This window comes from Populus alba, chromosome 1 (genome assembly GCF_005239225.2).
Source record: "Populus alba chromosome 1, ASM523922v2, whole genome shotgun sequence".
NCBI lineage: Eukaryota > Viridiplantae > Streptophyta > Magnoliopsida > Malpighiales > Salicaceae > Populus > Populus alba.
Window position 1 is genome coordinate 31,408,018 of NC_133284.1, and position 22,471 is coordinate 31,430,488.

The 22,471-nt window shown below is 34.7% G+C and overlaps 1 long non-coding RNA gene across 1 annotated transcript; it reads left to right on the forward strand.

Moving 5' to 3' along the window:
* The first annotated feature begins 8,407 nt into the window (after positions 1-8,407).
* LOC140955514 (uncharacterized) lies at positions 8,408-9,296 on the forward strand. The gene is made up of 3 exons (XR_012169710.1): positions 8,408-8,634; positions 8,731-9,040; positions 9,119-9,296. It is a non-coding gene; the product is annotated as an uncharacterized lncRNA (long non-coding RNA).
* The last annotated feature ends 13,175 nt before the right edge of the window (positions 9,297-22,471 follow it).

Here is a 22,471-nt window from a genome sequence, read left to right on the forward strand (position 1 = left end):
TTAAGTATGAGGTTGAATGCTTGACTTTTTAGCACCAATCGTAGCAGAGCTATTTCATAGTCTCCTGTCACCGGAGTTATTCCCAATGATTTTCAGCAATGAATTAGTTTCTTGACCCATTCCAGTCAACATAAGCTTGCACCCACGTCGTATAAGAAAAGCTGTAATGAAAACAAGTGGTCGATTAAAATACGCATCAATTGTTTCCAGTCAAATATGGATTTCACGCCAATCCCATTTCTTCCTCGTATATATATATTTGCCTTAAATATATTCACGAGAGGCTAATTTTTTAAACTTTTTTTCAATTTTATAAGTAGAATATTATTTCAAAATAAAAATAATTATTATTTTTAGATAACAAAACTTATCTATATAAAATAAAATAAAAAATCTTTAAAAGTTAAATACAAAACAATATAATTTTTTTAAAAGAAACTTTTATCTAAAAAAATTTGAAAAACTCGTGGTTTACGTAATAAGACCAAGACAAACCGATCATAAAGAAATCGAAGGTAACCACAAATTTTTTTTTTCAAAAAATGATAATGAAGAATGATAAAATCATAAAATAAAATGCGAAAAAAAAAGAATTTTCAACCGTATTAACACTTAAACTTGTGACCCATATCATTAAATCAAGAAACATGTTAAATGGAAAAACCATGAAGCCAAATCCTGAACAAGTCAAACACCAAAGGAAGTAAACTGGAAAAAAATTGATCACATAAAAATGTAATTAAAAGAATGAGGGTGAAAATTGAAATATAAAAATAAATTTGAAGGCATTTAAAAAAATTAAATTAGAGGGTTAAACTGGAAAAAGAAGTTCAGCAAAAGGAAAAGGAAATCAAAAGAATGAGAGCTAAATTGAAAAAAATAAGACAACATAAACTTTGATTGAAAGATGAAATTGAAAACCAATAAAACTTTAACAAAAATGATAAAGTTTAAAATAAGAAACCAAAATAATAAGGATCAGATTGAAAAAAAACAATATATGACAGCTTCTAATTCAAAGACTGAATTGAAAATATAAAAACATTTTCTAAAAGGGCTATGGATGAAAAATAAGTAATAAAAAACATAAAAACTGAAAATGAAATAAAAAAAAGAAAAGATGATTGACATGTACTTTCTCTAGAATAAAGAGAACACAAGGAAGGAAAAAAAAAGTAACAACGATTAACAATAAAATATCTATTAACTATTGTCACTTGTCACATTAAGAGAAAGAGAAGGTAATGGCGCTTCTAAAGACATGACGACAATTTAGGTTTGAACAACTGGTGGCATCGTACGTGCCGTTCAAATGATGTAGACACCATTTACGCGATAACAACTTTTCAAATTAAAAAACAAAAAAATCAATGTAAAATTATTAAAACAACCTCCATTACCCTGGAAATAACAAATAAACTAATGTGAAATGGCTAAAAGATCCCTAAATGCATAACTGATCTTTTATCTTTCTGAGTGTAAATTCATATTTTTATTCTAGCTTAGGAAGTGAAAAAATTGAAAGCCCTTAGTTAACAACTCAAGTTTTTTTTACTATTTGAATAGTAAAAAAAACCCTTGGTCAACAAGTTTAAATTTTGTTGACCTTTAGGGTACAATAATATTTTTATTGTACAAATAAACTTAAAAATAATAAGATACTCCCCTTCAATCTTTTAATGACCATTGAGCTTATGAAAAAGATCAAAACACCCTCACATCCAAGGCTTCCATTTTTTCAATCAAATGGAAAAATAATAATTTTATTGTATATAAAAGACAAAAATACTCTATCCAAAGACTTCAAAGTTGCAAACACCACCAGAAATTCGCTAAATACCAACGGACATACCAACGGAATTTTTTCTGTCGGTATTTTTCGGCCGAAATCACCGACGGAAAATATTCGTTGGTAATTGGGTCGGTAATTACCAACGGAATACGTCCGTCGGTAATTACCGACCGAATTACCGACAGAAAATTCAGAATTAATGAAAAAAGGGCGGGTAGGTGGCGCGGAGGTTTTGGCGGGTGATTTTTCCCAAGGAATCACCGACGGATTTGAAATGCCAGATCCGTACCCGTGACGTGACTGGTGCACCGTTAAAAATACCGACGGAATCACCGAGGGATTTGAATAGCAGGTCCGTGCGGTGACGTGTCGATTGCCCGTCAGAAGTACCGACGGTTTCGTCGACGGATTCACCGACGGAATCAAAACCATCGGTAAGTCCGTCGGTAAAAATGAATATATGGCCACTCTGCCGTCACTCTCCTCCCCCATTTCTCCTTCTTCTTCCTAATCCTAACCCTCCCCATCTGCAAAATAACCAGCCCCCCCTTGCCCCAAAACAAAAAACTTCCTCATCTCAGCACAACAAGTTGTATTTCTTGAAGTTTTGTGGTCACAGCATTCCTGTTCTGATTTACCGACGGATTTTATCATTTTTTGTAAGTAATTCTATCTTTCAAAATTTTAACATTATTTAAATGTCAATTTTATTGTTTTTTTAGTATATGTATTTTTTTTAGTAGATGTACATGTTTTATTGTTATTTCTCAAACAAACTTGTAGTATATGAATGTATAATTTTATACTTGTTATGGTTTGTTTTAGATTTTGTAAGATTGTATTTGTTTGAAAATTGTTAAAACTTAATTTGTAGAATTACCGAATTACATTTATGTTTTGAAATAATTAAGAGCTTGCTTAATGAGTCCTTTTTATAGAGGTTCGATAGAAGTCATGGATGACCGTTCATGGATGCATCTAGATTCACCCCAAGGATTGCGGAGGATGGATTATTGTAATGGGGTTCAGGGTTTTATTAATTTCGCAACATCTATTCCCAGAAATTTTAGTGGAGGCGGTATTAGGTGTCTATGCAGGAAGTGTCAAAATAAAAAGTATCTGCATCCAGATGTTGTAATGATGCATCTTTTACACAAAGGGTTTGTGGAGGATTACGAGTGTTGGTATGCACATGGAGAGGTATTTGTTAGTAATAGGAGAATGGGAGAAACGATGGTTGGGTCAACTTCTAGTGCTAGCAACGTGCATGAAGCGGCAAATGACAACACTAATCCTTACAGAAACATGGTTATGGATGCAATGAGAATGAATCAAGATAGTGTCAATCAATGTCCAATTGTAGAAGAAGAACCTAATGCAGAGGCAGCTAGGTTTTTTGATTTGTTGAAAGATTCTGACGAACCATTATGGGATGGCTGCACAAACCATAGTAAATTATCGGCTATGGCACAGGTGTTCACCATCAAGTCAGATCACGGGTTGAGTGAGGCCGGGTATAACAAAATTATTGATTGGGCAAGAAGCATTTTACCTGAAGGGAATAGGCTCAAAGAGAACTTCTATGCTGTGAAGTCCATGATGAAACCCCTCGGTTTAGGATACCAGAAAATTGACATGTGCCCTAACTTTTGCATGTTATACTACCTTGAAAATGCTGAGATGAACGAGTGCATGACATGCGGGCATTCCCGTTACAAACCCAGAACTGGCAGGGGGAAGACTCTAGTGGCATATAAAAAACTTAGATATTTCCCGATCACACCTAGACTGCAGAGGTTATTTATATCACCAAGGACTGCTGAGCACATGACATGGCACCAAACACACGATGTCGTTGATGGTGTGATGGTGCATGCTTCTGACGGCGAAGCGTGGAAACGCTTTAACAGTGTTTATCCTAACTTTTCTGCTGAATCAAGGAATGTTAGACTTGGGTTGTGTACAGACGGGTTCAACCCATTTGGGTCATTTGCTGCTCCCTATTCTTGTTGGCTAGTCATTCTCACAGTTTATAACTTGCCACTGGGAATGTGTATGAGGTCGGAGTTCATGTTTCTATTTACTGTCATACCCGGTCCAAGCAGCCCGGGGCGGAATATAGATGTTTGTCTTCAACCGTTGATAGATGAGCTGGCGCAGTTGTGGTCCTCCGGATCTCTGACTTATGATATATCGAGGAAACAAAATTTCCTTATGAGGGCGGCTTTGATGTGGACTATTAGTGATTTTCCAGCTTATGGAATGCTTTCTGGTTGGAGCACGCATGGGAAACTTGCATGTCCATATTGCATGGAAAACAACAAGGCATTCACGCTAGCAAACAAAGGTAAAGCTTCTTTTTTTGACTGTCACCGTCGCTTCTTGCCACTTAATCACAGGTTCAGAAAGAACAGAAAAGATTTCTTTGTTGGTAGAGTTGAAAAAGATGTTGCATCCCCGCGTCTTTCTGGTGAAGAATTGCATCATGATATATCAGAGTACGGTGACATTGTGTTTGGCCTTCAATTAGGTAAGTAAAAGTTTCCTGGTTTTGGTTTGACCCATAATTGGATAAAGCGAAGTATCTTTTGGGAGCTTCCTTATTGGAAGACCAATCTTCTTCGCCATAACCTTGACGTCATGCACATAAAAAAGAACGTGTTTGAGAATATTTTCAACACCGTCATGGATGTGAAGGGGAAGACAAAGGACAACATGAAGGCTAGATTGGATATAGCTTTATACTGTAACCGTAAAAATATGGAGTTGGTTTATGACGAGTCACGGGTTGCAAAACCAAGGGCAAGCTTCGTGTTAGAGAAAAACGCACAACTGCTAGTCTACAAATGGCTTAAGAGTCTGCGTTTCCCGGATGGACATGCATCGAACATATCAAGGCTTGTTAACATAGAGGACTGCAGATTGTATGGAATGAAGAGCCATGACTGCCACGTGTTTATGCAAACACTCATCCCATTAGCTTTTCGTGATTTGTTGCCAAAGGGAATATGGGATGCACTAACGGAGATCAGTCATTTCTTCAGAGATATATGCTCCAGCAAGATGAATGTTGAGCACATTGAGATGCTTCAAACGAATATCATCGAGACACTATGCAAACTTGAGATGATATTCCCTCCTTCATTTTTTGACTCAATGGGGCATCTCCCTATACATCTACCGTTCGAGGCAAAAGCTGGAGGACCGGTCCAGTATAGATGGATGTACCCATTCGAACGGTGATATATTACAGTTGCAATGGAATTCATATCTTAAAGTATTTTCTATGTTTTTCTTATTTGAAAATACTTGAATTGTACTTCAATGCAGGTACTTGTTTAATCTAAAAAAAAAGGTTAAGAACAAGGCGCATGTTGAGGCTTCGATATCTGAGGCCTATATTGTTGAAGAGATATCAACATTTATCTCGTACTATTTCGAACCTCATCTGAAAACAAGAATCAATCGCGTTCCACGGCATGATGATGGCGGTGAAGTGCCTTCCAGTGGGAACTTGTCAATATTCTCCAATACTGGACGACCCACACCTAAAAATGCCGTAAGAGGAAGATATTTGTCGGAAATAGAATTCAAACAAGCACACAACTATGTTCTATTTAACTGTGATGAGCTGAGACCATTTATTCAGTAAGTCTATATATGTGTAATACTAATTAAACTTTGTCAGTAATATACTGTTAATTATATATTGTAATATCATACACTCATTATCACTTGCAGGCAACATCGACAATATTTGCTCTCCAATAACTCGCAGCTGACCGAATCCCAGATCTTTCAATTACATGATGAACAATTTGCCACATGGTTCAGAACACATGTAAGTACTATCACAAACTCATTCTAACATATGCATGTCATTACGAGATTCTCGTTCATTTACCGTGTATTGATGTACATTTAATTACATATATTTACAAGGTTTATCAAATGGGAAGGAGTGCGCCCAAGTCATTGTCTTCACTAAGCCTCGGCCCTGAAAGAAAAGTTAGGTGCTACAATGGGTATTTTGTCAATGGATATGTTTTCCATACTGAAGAATACGGGCAAGGAAGAAAGACATACAACTGCGGTGTTTATATTAAGGGATCCACAAGTAGCCAGTTAGAAGTTGACTACTATGGTAGATTAGAAGAGGTCGTCGAACTGCAATATCATAGTGAGCAGAATAAAGTGTTTTTATTCAAATGCTATTTGTATGACACGACGGACAGAGGAATCAGAGTTGATCCGCACCATGGTCTGGTCGAAATCAACTCAAAAGATAGACTCCGCAACATAAACGATGTCTTTGTTTTCGCAAAGCAATGTCAACAAGTTTATTACACATACACCCCTTCATTTAGAAAGGATCGTTCAAGAGTTGATTGGTTTTTCGTTTTAAAAACGAAACCACGGGGTCGTGTCGAGGTTGTTCAGGATGAGAACGAAGACACAAGTGTGCGAGATGAAGTCTTTCAAGTTCGTGAGTTGGTTGAACCATATCGAGTTGCTCCTTCGATTGAATTGGAAGAAAATTCAAATTTTCGAGTTCTCGATGATAGTCTTGTTGATATTGACGGAGAGGAGTTGAATGTTGTTCTCAGCTTTAGCGGACAAGAAAATGTCGATGAAGAAGATGATATCCATATTGAAGATTGAGATGAAGATGATGACAATTCAACTGATGAGGAAGAAGAAGAAAATTCCGACTAATTATGAAAATGAAGCCCTATGTAAAAACATTTGTCTCATGTAATTTAGATTATAGATGATGTATTTTGTAAAACAAAATATTTACTGTTTAAGTAATGTGGTTATTGTGTTTATGTGATGGATAGTTTATCAGTTAAGTTTCTGCAGGAAGGTAAACAGGCAATACAAAGACAACCTTTCCTGCATCATGCAATCTTACCGACGTCCATACCGACGGATAGTGATCCGTCGGTATATCACAGAGAGTTCGAAATTAATTACGCGAAATGCCACCAACACCGACGACATTACCGACGGCTTCACCGACACATACACCGACGGATTATATTCCGTCGGTATCTCATAGAGAGTTCGAAAATATTTACAACAAAATGCCACAATCAGCGACAGGTATACCGACAGATTCTAGTCCGTCGGTATCTCACAGAGAGTTCGAAAATATTTACAACAAAATGCCACAATCAGCGACGGGTATACCGACGGATTCTAGTCCGTCGGTATCTCACAGAGAGTTCGAAAATATTTACAACAAAATGCCACAATTAGCGAGGGGTATACCGACGGACTAGAATCCGTCGGTATCTCACAGAGAGTTCAAAAATATTTACAACAAAATGCCACAATGACTGACGGATTCACCGACAGATTTGTCGACGCTAATACCGATGGAATAGGTCCGTCGGTAATTTGTTGGTCACACATATTACCGACAGAAATACCAACGGACCGCGCGATTTCCAAAGTGTGTGAATTAATGCGCCTCTGAACTTGTCATATTACCGACGGAATCACCGACGGACTGCGAAAAATATGGAGGGCTTTTAAAAATTCGGGGCAAAATTCAAAAAATACCGACGGATTTTTGACCTGTTACCGACGGAATTTTTTACCTTTTACCGACGGATATTAATTCCGTCGGTGAGTCCGTCGGTAAAACTGCCCTATAAGTTCCAGCCCCCGCCGCTTCGCCTCATTTTTTCTTCTTCTCCCCGCCGCTTCGGTTCTCCTCCGTTTTTCAGCTCAGATTTTTTATTTTTTTCCCCTCAATCCTTAAACACTTTCACCTTTAATCTCTAGCAAGATTTGGTGTTGTAAATCTTCATCATATTAAAAGGTATGTGTTTTTTTCTATTTTATTTTATTTTATTTTATTTTATTTTTAGTTGTTTTTATTTTTGTTGTTTTGGTGTTTTTTGTTGCAATGTAGATAAAGTTTTAAATTTGACACATTATTAAGGTATGTATATTTCGTTCCTTTTCTTGATGTAGGTTTTTTTTTTTTTTTTTTTTGAATATTTTTTATTGTTTTGTTGTCATAATTATAATGATTAATTTGTTGAATTATAATTGTTAATGTTGAATTATAATGATTAATTTGTTGAAGTATAATTTGTTGAATTTATTGAATTTATTTTTTGTCATATTTTTTATTGTTTTGAATATAATTATTGATTAATTTGTTGAATTATAATTGTTAATGTTGAATTGTAATGATTAATTTGTTGAATTTATTGAATTTATTTTTTGTCATATTTTTTATTGTTTTGAATATAATTATTGATTAATTTGTTGAATTATAATTGTTAATGTTGAATTGTAATGATTAATTTTTTGAATTTATTGAATTTATTGAATTTATTTTTTGTCATATTTTTATTGTTTTGAATATAATTATTGATTAATTTGTGAATTGTAATTGTTAACGTTGAATTTATCTTAGGATTAACAGTTGAATATGTTGGAATAATTAGTATAGATTTGTTCAATTGGTTGTGGCTATTGTTAATATTTGCAGGTTTGTGGATTTGGGTAGTATCTAGTATAGGGGAGGTCTGCCGATTTTTTTTTAACTTTTGAATTTTATTATACAATTATTAATATAAAATTGTTTAGATGCGCAAAATGAAAACCAGAGCTGGTCGTTCACGTCCAGTCGAATCAAGTTCGTCTAGCAGCGATGATGATGTTTCCTTAGGTGCCTCTCAAGAAGAGGCACCTACACCACCTGCGCCGTCAACCGATGCTGCCTCTTCCAGCGATGTTTCACATCGCAGAAGCGGCGTGCCTTCGAAGCGGAATCAATTTACCTGCCAGTACGAGGTACAGTGGAAGGACGATCTTTCAATGTAAGTTTGTTAAGGTTTTAGTTTTTTATATATATATATAAAAAATTTAAAACATAATTTATGAAGTAATCACAAATTAATTTCATTTCTTTTCAGGTTCACAAACATTGAGGCCGCCCGAGTAATATCATCGGCGTTTAAAGCGTCGATGGAGATTCCATTGTTTCAATGGAGTCAGATATCCAGACATCCTGAATGGATGCCTCAAATCAATGCATGGTTTCGTAGATTTGAGGTTCGTGTTAATATATAATTTTCAGCTTATTTCTAATAAATTCTAGTTATAATTGTAAATAAATTATTAACATTTTAAAAAATTATTTTTTTATATACAACATCGATTCTACTGGGACGATGAACATGACACTGTTGTGAGGAGGGTGTGGGAAAATCACGCGGCAATTAGGTAACATCGAAAACAATACGACTTTTTTTTACATAATTATTTATGTTTCGAAATGTAATTTTTTCGTGCGTGAATTAGGTTGCGTGATTTTTGGTATGACACCCAGAAAAAAGCAAAAAAAACAGCGAGGGATAAGGGGTTCCAAGGCTGGAACGATGTTGCGGTTTGGAGGGATTTCAAACCAATATACATCCCGGAAGATATATGGCCGCACTATCTTCAGCACGTGACGTCTGAGCGGTTCACTCGACGCTCACAGTCCGGTGTTGGCAACCGGAATCGGCCAATTCATGGCTCGGTGACAACGCACACCGGCGGCTCCGTTCCGTTTTCTGCACATGCAAAACGGATGGTAAGATTAATTTAAATGAAATATATCGTTCAATTAATTTGTTGTTAATACATTTTTTTCATTATAGGCTACGTCTCTTGGACGTGAGCCGAGCCCTATGGAGCTGTTTGTGGAGACGCACGTGCGAAGTCATGACCGCCAAAAGGGGACGCAACAGTTCGTTGACACTCGTGCTCAACATTTTGTGGTATGTTTGTTTAACCATTTTATTTTGTAAGTTATTATTATGTTTGAATATGATGGTTTTTTTTTCAGGAGACCTATAATAATCAGTTGAGGGAGAGATACGGGGACGATCCATCGACCCATCCGGAATTCGATCCGGATTTGTGGATGGAGGCTGGATCGTCAGGTGGACCCGATAAAAATCGGGTTTACGGGCTCTCCAACACTACCGCGGCCAACTTTTGGTCGACCGGTACTGCTTCAACCGCTGGGAGCTCCCAATCTAAGGAGTTTGTGGCCTTGCAGCAAAGGTGCGACCACCTATCAGGGGCATACACACAACTAAAAGAAGAGCAAAGATTGGCGAATGAACAACACAGAGCGGAGTCTGAACAACAAAGAGCGGCCTATGAAGAGCTTCGGCAAATGGTCATGAACATGACACAAGGTGGAACATGTGCGCCTAATCCTTTTTGGCCGCCTAACCCCCATCCTCCTCCTCCTCCTCCTCCACCACCTTTATATTAATTTTTAATAAACATTATTTACATTTAAAATTTTGTTTAATGTTTTTTTGAAACACATTCATTCTGTAATGAATATTATTTCACTTTGAGTTTTTGTTGCTTAATATAAATTTTATTTGCATAATTGGTTTGTATTACCATTAATTTATATTATTTTTTCAAAATAATTAAAAAACAATTAAAAAAAACAATTACACAGGGATTTACCGATGGAAAAACTCCGTCGGCATTGGACAGTGTCTGCCACGTCACTGACCATCACCGACGGAACAAATCCGTCGATATAAATTTACCGACGGAAATATTCGATCGGTATAAAATATCACCGACACTTTTTCCGACGGAGTTAGTCCATCGGTCTTTTTATAACACCGACGGAATATTTTCCGTCGGTATATTCCAAGCGGGAAACTTTTTTTTTTTGGCGCGAACGGTCCGTCGGTAAAAGTTTTTTTTGTATTTCCGACCGATATAGCGACGGAATGTGGAATCATCGACAAAAGGTATTCCGACGGGAGTATTCCGTCGGTAATATAGTCGGTAAATACTTTACCGATGAAAGTTCTATCACACACCGACGGAATATTTCCGTCGGTAAAACTGTGAAATCTTGTAGTGAAAAATCTAGTGTGTTGTCTCTTGATCTACCATATACACAATAGATTTCCAACTTGAATTAGAGTTTTTGTTAATTAGTGACCTACTAAATTAATCATTTTTTGTACTTTTTATTTACAACTAAGATTTTATAACAAGTTTAATAGATTCTATAATTGTTGACCTATTAAAAAGAACTTTTGTTCAACACATTTAAATTTTGTTGACCTTTAGGGTACAATAGTATTTTTATTGTAAAAATAAACTTAAAAAGACTAAGATACCCTCCTTCAATCTTTTAATGACCATAGAGCTTATGAAAAAGACCAAAATACCCTCACATTCAAGGCTTTCATTTTTTCAATCAAATGGAAAAATAGTAATTTCATTTCATTGTATATATAAAGACAAAAATACTCCATCTCGAGCCTTTGAAGTTGCAAAAATCTAATGTATTGTCTCTTGATCCACAATATACACATAATGAATTTCCAACGTGAATTAGAGTTTTTGTTAATTGTTGACTTACTAATTAATCATTTTTGTACTTTGTATGTACAACTAAGATTTTATAACTAGTTTATAAATTCTATAATTGTTGACCTACTAAAAAAATAATTTGGTCAACATGTTTAAATTTTGTTGATCTTAGGAGCACAATAGTATTTTTACTGTACAAATAAACTTAAAAAGACTAAGATACCCCCCCTTCAATATTTTAATGAATATTGAGCCTATGAAAAAGTGCAAAACACCCCACATTTAAGGCTTATATTTTTTCAATCAAATGGTAAAATAGTAATTTCATTTCATTGTATATAAAAAGACAAAAATACTCAATCCCAACCATTTAAAGTTGTGAAAATATACTGTGTCATCTATTGATTCATAGTACACACACAATAGATTTCCAATATGAATTAGAGTTTTTTTTAATTGTTGACCTACTAAATTAATTAATTATGTTTTTATTTTTTTTCATATACAACTAAGATTCTATAACATCAAGTGTAAAAATCTCCTAAACATGAAATACAAAAAATATAAATATTTTATTGCTATAACAACTTCCATCTCGCATTCTATCTCGTTAGCATGTAAGTATTAATATATATAGATGGATTAAAACAAATAACTTTAAATATTTTAAAATTAACTAACTTGAATTGCATTTTTTATATATATAATAATTAACTAATATTTAATTACACAATTAATAATCTTAAATATCTTAAAATTAACTAATCTTAATTATTTTATATTAAGTATATTAAACCTCAATTTATACAAATCTTAATTGAATTATTTATATGTTTTTTGTGGGGTTTAAACAATCTCTGAGGCATTTTTTTTAGAAAAATCACTACTAGAAATTGGCGAAAAACAACAGAATTACCGATGGAATTTTTTGTCGATGATTTTTACTAACAGAAATAATTCCGTCTCGAATTCTGTCGATATATATCAGCAGAAAATACCCGTCGGTAGAAATATACCGACCGTATCACTAATGGATTATATAGTTTTTTTGGAAAGTTGCAACAGTGTGATTAAGTGGATTTTTTTCAAATGATTTTACCAATGGAATGATCGAGGGATTCAAACCGAGATCTTCGTACAGTGACGTGACACGGTCACCAATGGGTATACCGACGGAACGTGTCCATTGGTGATTCCATCGGTAATAGTCGATATATACCCACTCTATTGACACTCTATTTCTCCTTCTTCTTCCCCATCGCACCTCTCCCCTCCCGAACTGCAGCAAACCACCCATCCCAACACCCCCCTCTTCTCAACACAAGCACTCAAGTTTCTTATACTTTTGTACGTGGTCATAACATCCGTTCTTATAGATTTTATTATTTTTTGTAAGTAAATCTATCCTTTTTAGTTTTAATATTTAAATGTGAATTTTATTGTTTTTTTTAGTATATGTTTTTTGTTAACGTATGTGCTTGTTTGAATGTTATTTGTCAAAAAAACTTGTAGTATGAATGTATAATTTTGTAGTTGTTATAGTTTGTTTTAGGTTTTGTCAAATTATATTTGTTTGTAAATTGTTGAAACTTTGTTTGAATTACACCGAATTAGATGTTTTGTGATGAAATAAATAATAGCTTGTTTAACAAGTCCGTTTTAATTTTTATCAATTCTATTGCGAAGTTGTGATTTCCATAAATTTATATATGTATAAATTTGTATGGACGTTGATAGTTGATAATTGATAATGAATATTTAACATAAGTGTTTTTTTAGTTTGTTGGATAATGTCGGGGCAAACCAATATTTTTGTTTTGTTTATTTATGTAACATAGTTAATTAATACATGTTGTCATCTTAATTTTATAGAGGTTCAATAGAAGTCATGGATGATCGTTTATGAATGTATTGGGACTCATTCCAAGGATTGTGGAGGATGGATTATTGTAACAAGGTTCAGGGTTTTATTAATTTTGCAACATCTATCCCGAGGAATTTTACTGATGGTGGTATCAGGTGTCCATGCAAGAAGTGTAAAAATAAAAAGTTTTTTCATCAAGATGTTGTAACAATGCATCTTCTAACCAAAGGGTTCATGAAGGATTAGCTGTGTTGGTATGCACACGAGGAACTATTTGTTCTTAATGAGAGCATGGTAGAAAGGGTGGTTGGGTCAACTTCTAGTGCTATAAACATGCATGAAGTTGGAAATGACAATAGTAATCCTTATAAAAACATAGTTATGGATGCAATGAGAATGAGTAAAGGTAATGTTAGTGAATGTCCAATTGTAGAAGAAGAACCTAATGTAGATGCAACAAGGTTTTTAATATGTTGAAAGATTCTGACAAACCATTATAGGATGGCTGCACGAACCACAATAAATTATTAGCCGTAACACGTGTTCACCATCAAGTTGGATCACGGGTTGAGTGAGACCAATTATGACAAGATTATTGAATGGGTGAGAAGCATTTTACCTTAAGGGAACAAGCTGAAAGAGAACTTCTATGCTGCCAAGTCCATGATGAAACCCCTCAGTTTAGGATACCAAAAAATTGACATATGCCCTAACTTCTACATGTTATACTATCTTGAAAATGTTGAGCTGACCGAGTGCATGACATGTGGGCATTCTCGTTACAAACCTAGAACTGGTATAGGGAAGACTCTCGTGGCATATAAAAAACTTATATACTTCTCAATCAAACCTAGGCTGTAGAGGTTATTAATGTTACCAAGGACTGCTGAGCATATGACATGGCATCAATCACATCATGCAGTTGATGGAGTGATGGTGCATCCTTTTGATGGCAAAGCCTGGAAATACTTTAACAATGAGCATCCTCACTTTTTAGTTGAATTAAGGAATATGCGTCTTGGGTTATGCACAGATGGATTCAACCTATTCGGGTCATTTGCTGCTCCTTATTCTTGTTGGTCGGTCATACTAACAGTTTATAACTTGCCACCAGGGTTATATATGAGGCCGGAGTTCATGTTTTTATCTATGGTCATACTAGGTCTAAGCAGTCCGGGGCGGAATATACATGTTTGTCTTTGACCGTTGATTGATGAAGTCAACTTAAAAGCTAAACACCACAATGTAAATGATGTATTTGTTTTCGCAAAGCAATGCCAACAAGTTTATTACATATATACCCCTTCTTTTAGAAAGGACTAATCAAGAGTTGATTGGTTATTTGTTTTAAAAACAAAACCCAAGGGTCGTGTCGAGGCTGCTTAGGATGAGAATGAAGATACAAGTGTGATAGATGAAGTCTTTCAAGCTAGTGAGTTGGTTGACCAATACTGAGTTGCTCCTTCGATTGACTTAGAAGAAATTTAAATTTTCATGTTTTCAATGATAGTCTTGTTAATGTTGACGCAGAGGAGTTGAATGCTATTTTAAGCTCTAGTGGACTAGAGAATGTTGATGAAAAAGATGATAACCACATTGAAGAGTGCGATGAAGCCGATGATAACAATTCAATTAAAGAAGAAGATGAAAATTCTGACTATACATGTTGTAAAGCCTTATTTTTATAATATAATATTAAGGATGATATTTTCGAACATGAAATATTTATTCTTCTTTAATTGTCAGCTCTTGTTATTGTGATGTGCATGCTGTAAGTTTGCAATTCAAGATTTTATGCAGGAGGATAGACATAAATACATAAAAAAGCTGCAAAAATATTAACAGTTTTATTGACGGCTATGACGGCATGGAACCCATCGATATTATACGGAGATTTGAAAAAAATTTATGGAATTTTGCCATAATCACCAACGGACTGGTACTAGTCAGCATTTTACAGAGAGTTGCAAAACAATTATGAAATTTTGGCACTCTCACCGACAGCTATACTGATAGACTGGTACTCGTCGGTATTTGACCTAGAGTTGCAAAAAAATTATAGTCCCTGCCATAATCACTGATGGATATTTCGATGGATGCACCGATAGTTGGCGCACATCCCAAAGCGCACGCCTATCAGATTGCTTGGTCTGTCGACATAGTTACCGACGGATTTGCTGATAGATGTGGCAAATCCAATGTGCCCATGCTCGGACACACATTTATCGACGGACCAAAAAATCTGGCGAGATTTTTGGAAGTTTTTGGTGTGAATATCAATTAATTACCGACAGAAATTATTGACAGAATTTAATGCCACAGCCCAAAAATATATATTATTCAATGTTCCATCGGTAATTTCATCAGAAACATTGTAATATAAAACCCTCCCCCCTTTCCTGGTTCATTTTTTCTCGGCTCTTCATTTTTATTTCTCTTCTCCTCTCCATTTGTATTAAGTTTTTGCAAGAGGTTTTTTTGGTTTGGTGGTAGTTTTCAACATATTAAAAGGTATGCATTATTCTTTCTTTATCTTTATTTTTTTTTATTATGATTTTTTTTTTGGTGTTCTTTGTTTTGTGTATTGTTTGTAGATAAAATCTTAAAATCAACACACTATTAAGGTAAACATTTTTTATTCCTAAATTTATTTTGAATTTATGTAGTGTTCTTTAGGTTTTTCTTTTTATTTATTAATTTTATTAAATTATTGTTTTTATTTCCATAAATGTTATTGTTGAATTTAAGTTTAAAATGTTAATTTAAATATCTAATTAAATTTAATTAGCCTATCTTAATTTTAGGATATTATTGTTTGTATTGACATAATTGTTATTGTTGAATTTATGTTTTAAATGTTAATTGAAATATAGAGTTAAATTTAATTAGGTTATCTTAATTTTAGGATATTATTGTTTGTATTGCTATAATTGTTATTGTTGAATGTATGTTTTAACTGTTAATTGAAATATAGAATTAAATTTAATTAGTTTATTGTAATTTTAGGATATTATTGTTTGTTATGTTTTTTTTATTAGTTTGATTAATTTTAATTATTATTTATGAATTTGTATTGATGTTAGTTGAAAATATATAGATGTTGAATTTCTATAGACGTTAGGTTGTATAGAGTTGATCTTGCAATATTTATGTAATTATCAATATTTGTAGGTATGAAAATTGTGGGTAGTCTCTAATATAGGGGAGGTACTGTCAAATTTTTTTAAATGATTAATTTCTATAGATGTTAGGTTGTATATATGATGTTGGTGGAGTCAATTGGATTGTGGTTATTGTAAAGATTGCATGTTTGAAAATTGTGGGTAGTCTCTAGTATAGGAGAGGTGCTGCCAATTGTTTTTTAAAATAATCAAAGTTAATTATGTAATTATTCGTATACATTTGTGTGGATGCGTCGAATGAAATCCACAGCAGGTCGTCAGCTGACGGTTGCAGCTAGTTCTTCTAACAGCGAGGAGGACATCTTCTTCGGTGTTGATAATGGCTTGGCATTTACACCAACTTGTGATGTCGCCACTTCTAGTGCGGTTTCAAAGCATAGAGGTGGTGTGCCTTCACAAGTGGGTTAATTCACCCGCAAGTACCAGGCATAATGGAAGGATGACCTCTTAATGTAAGTTTGTTTAGGTTTTACTTTATATATATATATATATAAAACATAATTTATGAACAACTAATTAATATTTTATTAATTTTAGGTTCACAACATTGATGCTACTAGGACAATAACATCGGCGTTTAAATTGTCGATGGAGATTCCATTATTTTAATGGAGTTAGGTCTCCAAACATCATGAGTGGAGACCTAATATCGATGCCTGGTTTTGGCGATTTCAGGTAGGTGTTAACTTTTAATTTCCAATTTATTTTTAATAAAGAATTTTTGTAATTTTATATCTTGTACTAATTTTATTTTAAATGAATTATTTATATACACAGAATAAATTTGAGTGGGATAACACGAACAACAATGTTATCGGAGGGTGTGGGAGAATCATGCGGCAACTAGGTAACATCGAAAATAATATTTATTTTTTATTTATAATTTTATGTTCTAAATTCTAATTAGTTACTATGGAAGTAGGTTATGTTATTTTTGGTATGACACCTAAAAAAAAGCGAAAAGATATACGAGGGACAACGATATTGAAGGATGGAATGAGGTGGCGGTTTGGCGGGAATTCAAACCGCCATTCATCTTGGGAAATATATGGGAGGCATATATTGAGCATGTGATGTTTGAGTGGTTCTGACGGCGCTCACAGTCTAAAATCGACAATTGGAACCGATAAATTCATGGTTCGGTGACCACACACACTAGCGGCTCCATCCTGTTCAACGCACATGTGAAGCGGATGGAAAGATTAATTTAAATGAAATATATCGTTAATTAATTTGTTGTTGCTTATAAATATATTTAACTTGCAACCTTTTTTTTCCTTACAGGTTACATCTTTTGGACGTGAGCCAAGTCCAATGGAGCTATTTGTAGAGACGCACGTGCAGATTCAAGACCGCCAAAAGGGGGTGCAGCAGTACGTGGACAACTATGCTCAGCACTTCGTGGTATGTTCGTTCAATCATTTTATTTTGTAAGTTATTATTTTGTAAGTTCAAGAGACCTATAATAGCCGGTTGAGGGAGAGATATGGGGACGATCCTTTTACCCATCTGGATTTGTGGATGGAGGTCGCATCGTCTGGTGGACCCGATAAAAATAGAGTCTATGGGCTCTCCAACATTACAACCAAAAACTTGTGGTCAACCCATAGTGTCTCAATTGTTGGGAGGTTTCCATCAATATCGAGCACCCAGTTAAATGAGTTCATAGCCTTGAAACAACAATATGAACACCTCTCGATGGATTATGATTAGCTCCGTCAAATGGTCATGGAGATTAGATCAAAGATGAGTGATGATCCACGTGCAGCTCCTTTTTGGCCGTACGATCCCGGGAACAACCAGCCTCCTCCTCCTCTAACTACGCCACTATTTTAGTTTAATTTTGTTTTTTAAAACATTAAATTTGTAATGAATATTTGGATGAATATTATTTAACATTATTTTTTCATTTTTAATGTTTAATATAAATTTATTTGGTTATTAAGTTTTTTTTTACTATTAATAAATAATTTTTTTAAAAATATTTTAAGAAATACCGACGGCTTTCCAGAAGGAAATAGGCCGTCGATACTTTATCGAGAGTTGCAAAAAAATTACCACTCATGCCACAATCACCGATGGATATGTTCCATCGGTATTCACCATTATTATTACCAACGGTATACACCACAAGAATTAACAATTTTACTGACGGAACTATTCCGTTGGTGTGTGATTAGGAGTTTGTCGGTAAATAATTTACCGATTAAAATACCGACAAAATACATCCGTCGGCTTACCTTTCGTCGGTGATTCCACATTCCGTCGCTGTATCAGTCGGAAAAACAAAAAAATCATTTATCGACGGTTTTACAGACGGAATTTGCGCGCCAAAAAAAAAAAGTTTCCCACTTGAACAATACCGACGGATTTTAATTCGTCGGTGATATCACAGGTCACCGACGGTTACTTTCCATCGGTAACTAGGTCGGTGAATTGTTGAAATACCGACCGAACATATCCGTCGGTAAATCTGTTGGTGAGTCATAAAAATACTGATCGAATTTATCCGTCTGGAAAGTTGTCGGTGATGGTCTCGGCTACTGTCTAATGTCGACGGATTGATTCCGTCGGTAAATCCCTATGTAATGTTTGTTTTTTATTATTTTTTTTAAATTATTTTTAATACATAATATAAAAATGATATAAATTAATGGTAATAAAAACCAAATATGCAAATAAAATTTATATTAAGCATTAAAAACAAAAAAAATGAAAGATAAATAATATTCATTACAAAATGAATGTGTTTCAAAAAAACATTAAATGAAATTTTAAATGTAAATAATGTTTACTAAAAGTTAATATAGAGGAGGAGGAGGAGGAGGCTGGCTGTTATGCGGCCAAAAAGGATTTGGTGCACATGTTCCACCTTGTGCCATGTTCATGACCATTTGACGAAGCTCTTCATAGGCCACTCTTTGTCGTTCAAACTCCGCTCTGTGTTGTTCAAACTCCGCTCTTTGTTGTTCGGACGCCACTCTTTGTTGTTCTACGAGTTGTGTGTACACTTCTGATAAGTGGTCGTACTTTTCGATGAGCAGAGTCGTGTGTTGCTGCAAGGCCACGAACTCCTTAGATTGGGAGCTCGATACTGATTAGGAGCTCCCGATAGTTGAAGCACTACGGGCCGACCGCAGGTTTTTTGCCGTAGTGTTGGAGAGCCCATAAACCCGATTTTTATCGGGTCCACCTGACAATCTAGCCTCCATCCACAAATCCGGATCGAATTCCGGATGGGTCAAAGGATCGTCCCCGTATCTCTTCCTCAACTGATTATTATAGGTATCCTGAAAATAAAAAAAGTAATCATCATATTCAATTCAATAAACATAATAATAACTTACAAAATAAAATTGTTGAACAAACATTCACAAAATGGTAAGCACGGCTGTCAACGAACTGTTGCACCCCCTTTTGGCAGTCTTGACTCTGCACGTACGTCTCCACGAACAGCTCCATAGGGCTCGGCTCACGTCCAAGAGACGTAGCCTATAATGAAAAAAATTTATTAACAACAAATTAATTGAACGATATATTTCATTTAAATTAATCTTACTATCCGTTTTGCATTGTCACCGGAATGGAGCCGCCGGTGTGCGTTGTCACCGAGCCATGAATTGGCTGATTCCAGTTGCCAGCACCGGACTGTGAGCTACGTGTAAACCGCTCAGAAGTCGCATGCTCAAGATAGTGTGGCCATATATCCTCCGGGATGTATATCGGTTTGAAATCCCTCCAAATCGCAACATCGTTCCAGCCTTGGAACCCCCTATCCCTCGTAGTTTTTTTTGCCTTTTTTTGGGCTTTGTACCAAAAATCACGCAACCTACTTCACACAAGCAAAAATTACATTTCGAAACATAAATTGTTTTGTAAAAAAAAGTTGTATTGTTTTCGATGTTACCTAGTTGACGCGTGATTTTCCCACACCCTCCTCACAACAGTGTTATGTTCCTCGTTCCAGCAGAATCGATTCTGTGTATAAAAAATAATTTTTTAAAATGTTAATAATTTATTTACAATTATATTAAGAATTTATTAGAAATAAGCTGAAAATTATATATTAACACGAACCTGAAATCTGGAAAACCATGCATTGATTTGAGGCATCCATTCAGGATGCCTGGATATCTGACTCCATTGAAACAATGGAATCTCCATCGACGATTTAAACGCCGATGATATTACTCTGGCGGCCTCAATGTTTGTGAACCTGAAAAGAAATGAAATTAATTAAATAGTGACTTCATAAATTATGTTTTAAATTTGTTTTTTTTTTAAAAAAAAAAAACCAAAACCTTAACAAACTTACATTGAAAGATCATCCTTCCCTTGTGCCTCATACTTGCGGGTCTATTGATTCCGCTGCAAAGGCACAATGCTGGAAAGGCAGCATCAGCTGATGGCGCAAGTGGTGCAGGTGCCTCTTCTTAAGGAAATATCTTCCTCACTGCTAGACGAACTTGATGCGACCGGACGTGAAGCTCTGATTTTCATTCTGTGCATCTAACCAATTTTATATAAATAATTATATAATTAAATTCAAATGTTAAAAAAAATTCGGCAGCACCTCCCCTATACTTGGATACTACCAAAATCCACAAACCTGCAAATATTAACAATAGCCACAACCAACTGACCCAATCTATACTAATTATTCCAACATATTCAATTACTAATCCTAAGGTAAATTCAACATTAACAATTACAATTCAACAAATGATTCAATAATTATGCCAATACAACAAAACAATAAATTCAAAATAAATAGAAACAATTAAACACAAATCCATGCAATAATAGAGTAAAATTAATAATTCTTCCAACATATTCAATTACTAATTCTATAGTAAACAAATTATTAAATAATTATGCCAATACAACAATAAAATATATTCAATAAATTAAAAAATAATTATAAACTAACAATTAAAAATAATGGAAATAATTAAACACAAATCATGCAATAATAGAGTAAAATTACTAATTATTCCAACATATGCAATTACTAATTCTAAGGTAAATTCAACATTAACAACAAATATTCAATAAATTAACTAATAACAATTATGCCAATACAACAATAAAAAATATTTAATAAATTTTTTTAAAAAACTATAGACATTAGGGAAGAAATATGCATACCTTAATAATGTGTTGAAACAAAAAAATTTATCTACATTACAAAACAATTCAACAAAACAAAAAACATAAAAAGCATAAAAATAACTATAAAAAAAATAAAATGAAATAGAAAAAAACACATACCCTTTAATGTGATGAAGATTCACAACCAAGCTTGCTAGAGATTCAACAAAACTTGAAGATTTGAGAGGAAAAAAATGAAAACCTTGAAGATTCTAAGGTGAGAAACGGAGGAGAAGAAAAAATGAATTGAAGGGGCGGACACAAGGACTTATAGTGCAGATTTATCGACGGATTCATCGACGGAAATATAAAATTATTATTATTTAAATTAAATCCGTCAGTAACGTGCTAAAAATCCGTCGGTAATTTTTAAATTTCGCACTGAATTTTTTAATTACCCTCTATATTTTTCGCGGTCCGTCGGTGATTACATTGGTAAGCTGACACGGTCAGAGGTGCATTCAATTCACACCCTTTGGAATTCGCGCATTCCATGGTATTTTTGTCGGTAAAATTTGCCCATCGACAACTTATCGATGGAAATATTCTGTCGGTATTGACGTTGATAAAGACGTCGGTATAGCCGTTGATGATTGTGGCATTTTGTTGTAATTATTTTCAAACTCTTTGTGAGATGCCGACGGACAGAGGCCCGTCGGTATGACCGTTGGTGATTGTGGCATTTTGTTGTAATTATTTCCGAACTCTCTGTGAGATGTCGATGGACGGTGGCCCGTCGGTATGGCTGTCGGTGATTGTGGCATTTTGTTGTAATTATTTCTGAACTCTTTGTGAGATGCCGACGGATCACTATCCATCGGTATGGTCGTCGGTGATTGTGGCATTTTGTTGTAGTTATTTTTTAACTCTCTGTGAGATGCCGACGGACGGTGGCCTGTCGGTATGTCTGTCGGTGATTGTGGCATTTTGTTGTAATTATTTTTGAACTCTCTGTGAGATGCCGACAAACGGCGGTCCGTTGGTACGGCTGTCAGTGAATGTTCAATGTATAAGAGGTGTTGTGTTTGTATTTTCTATTTACCTTCCTGCAAAAAATTCAATGTTAAACTGTCTATCACACAGAACAATAGCAACAGTGCTTACACAATAAAT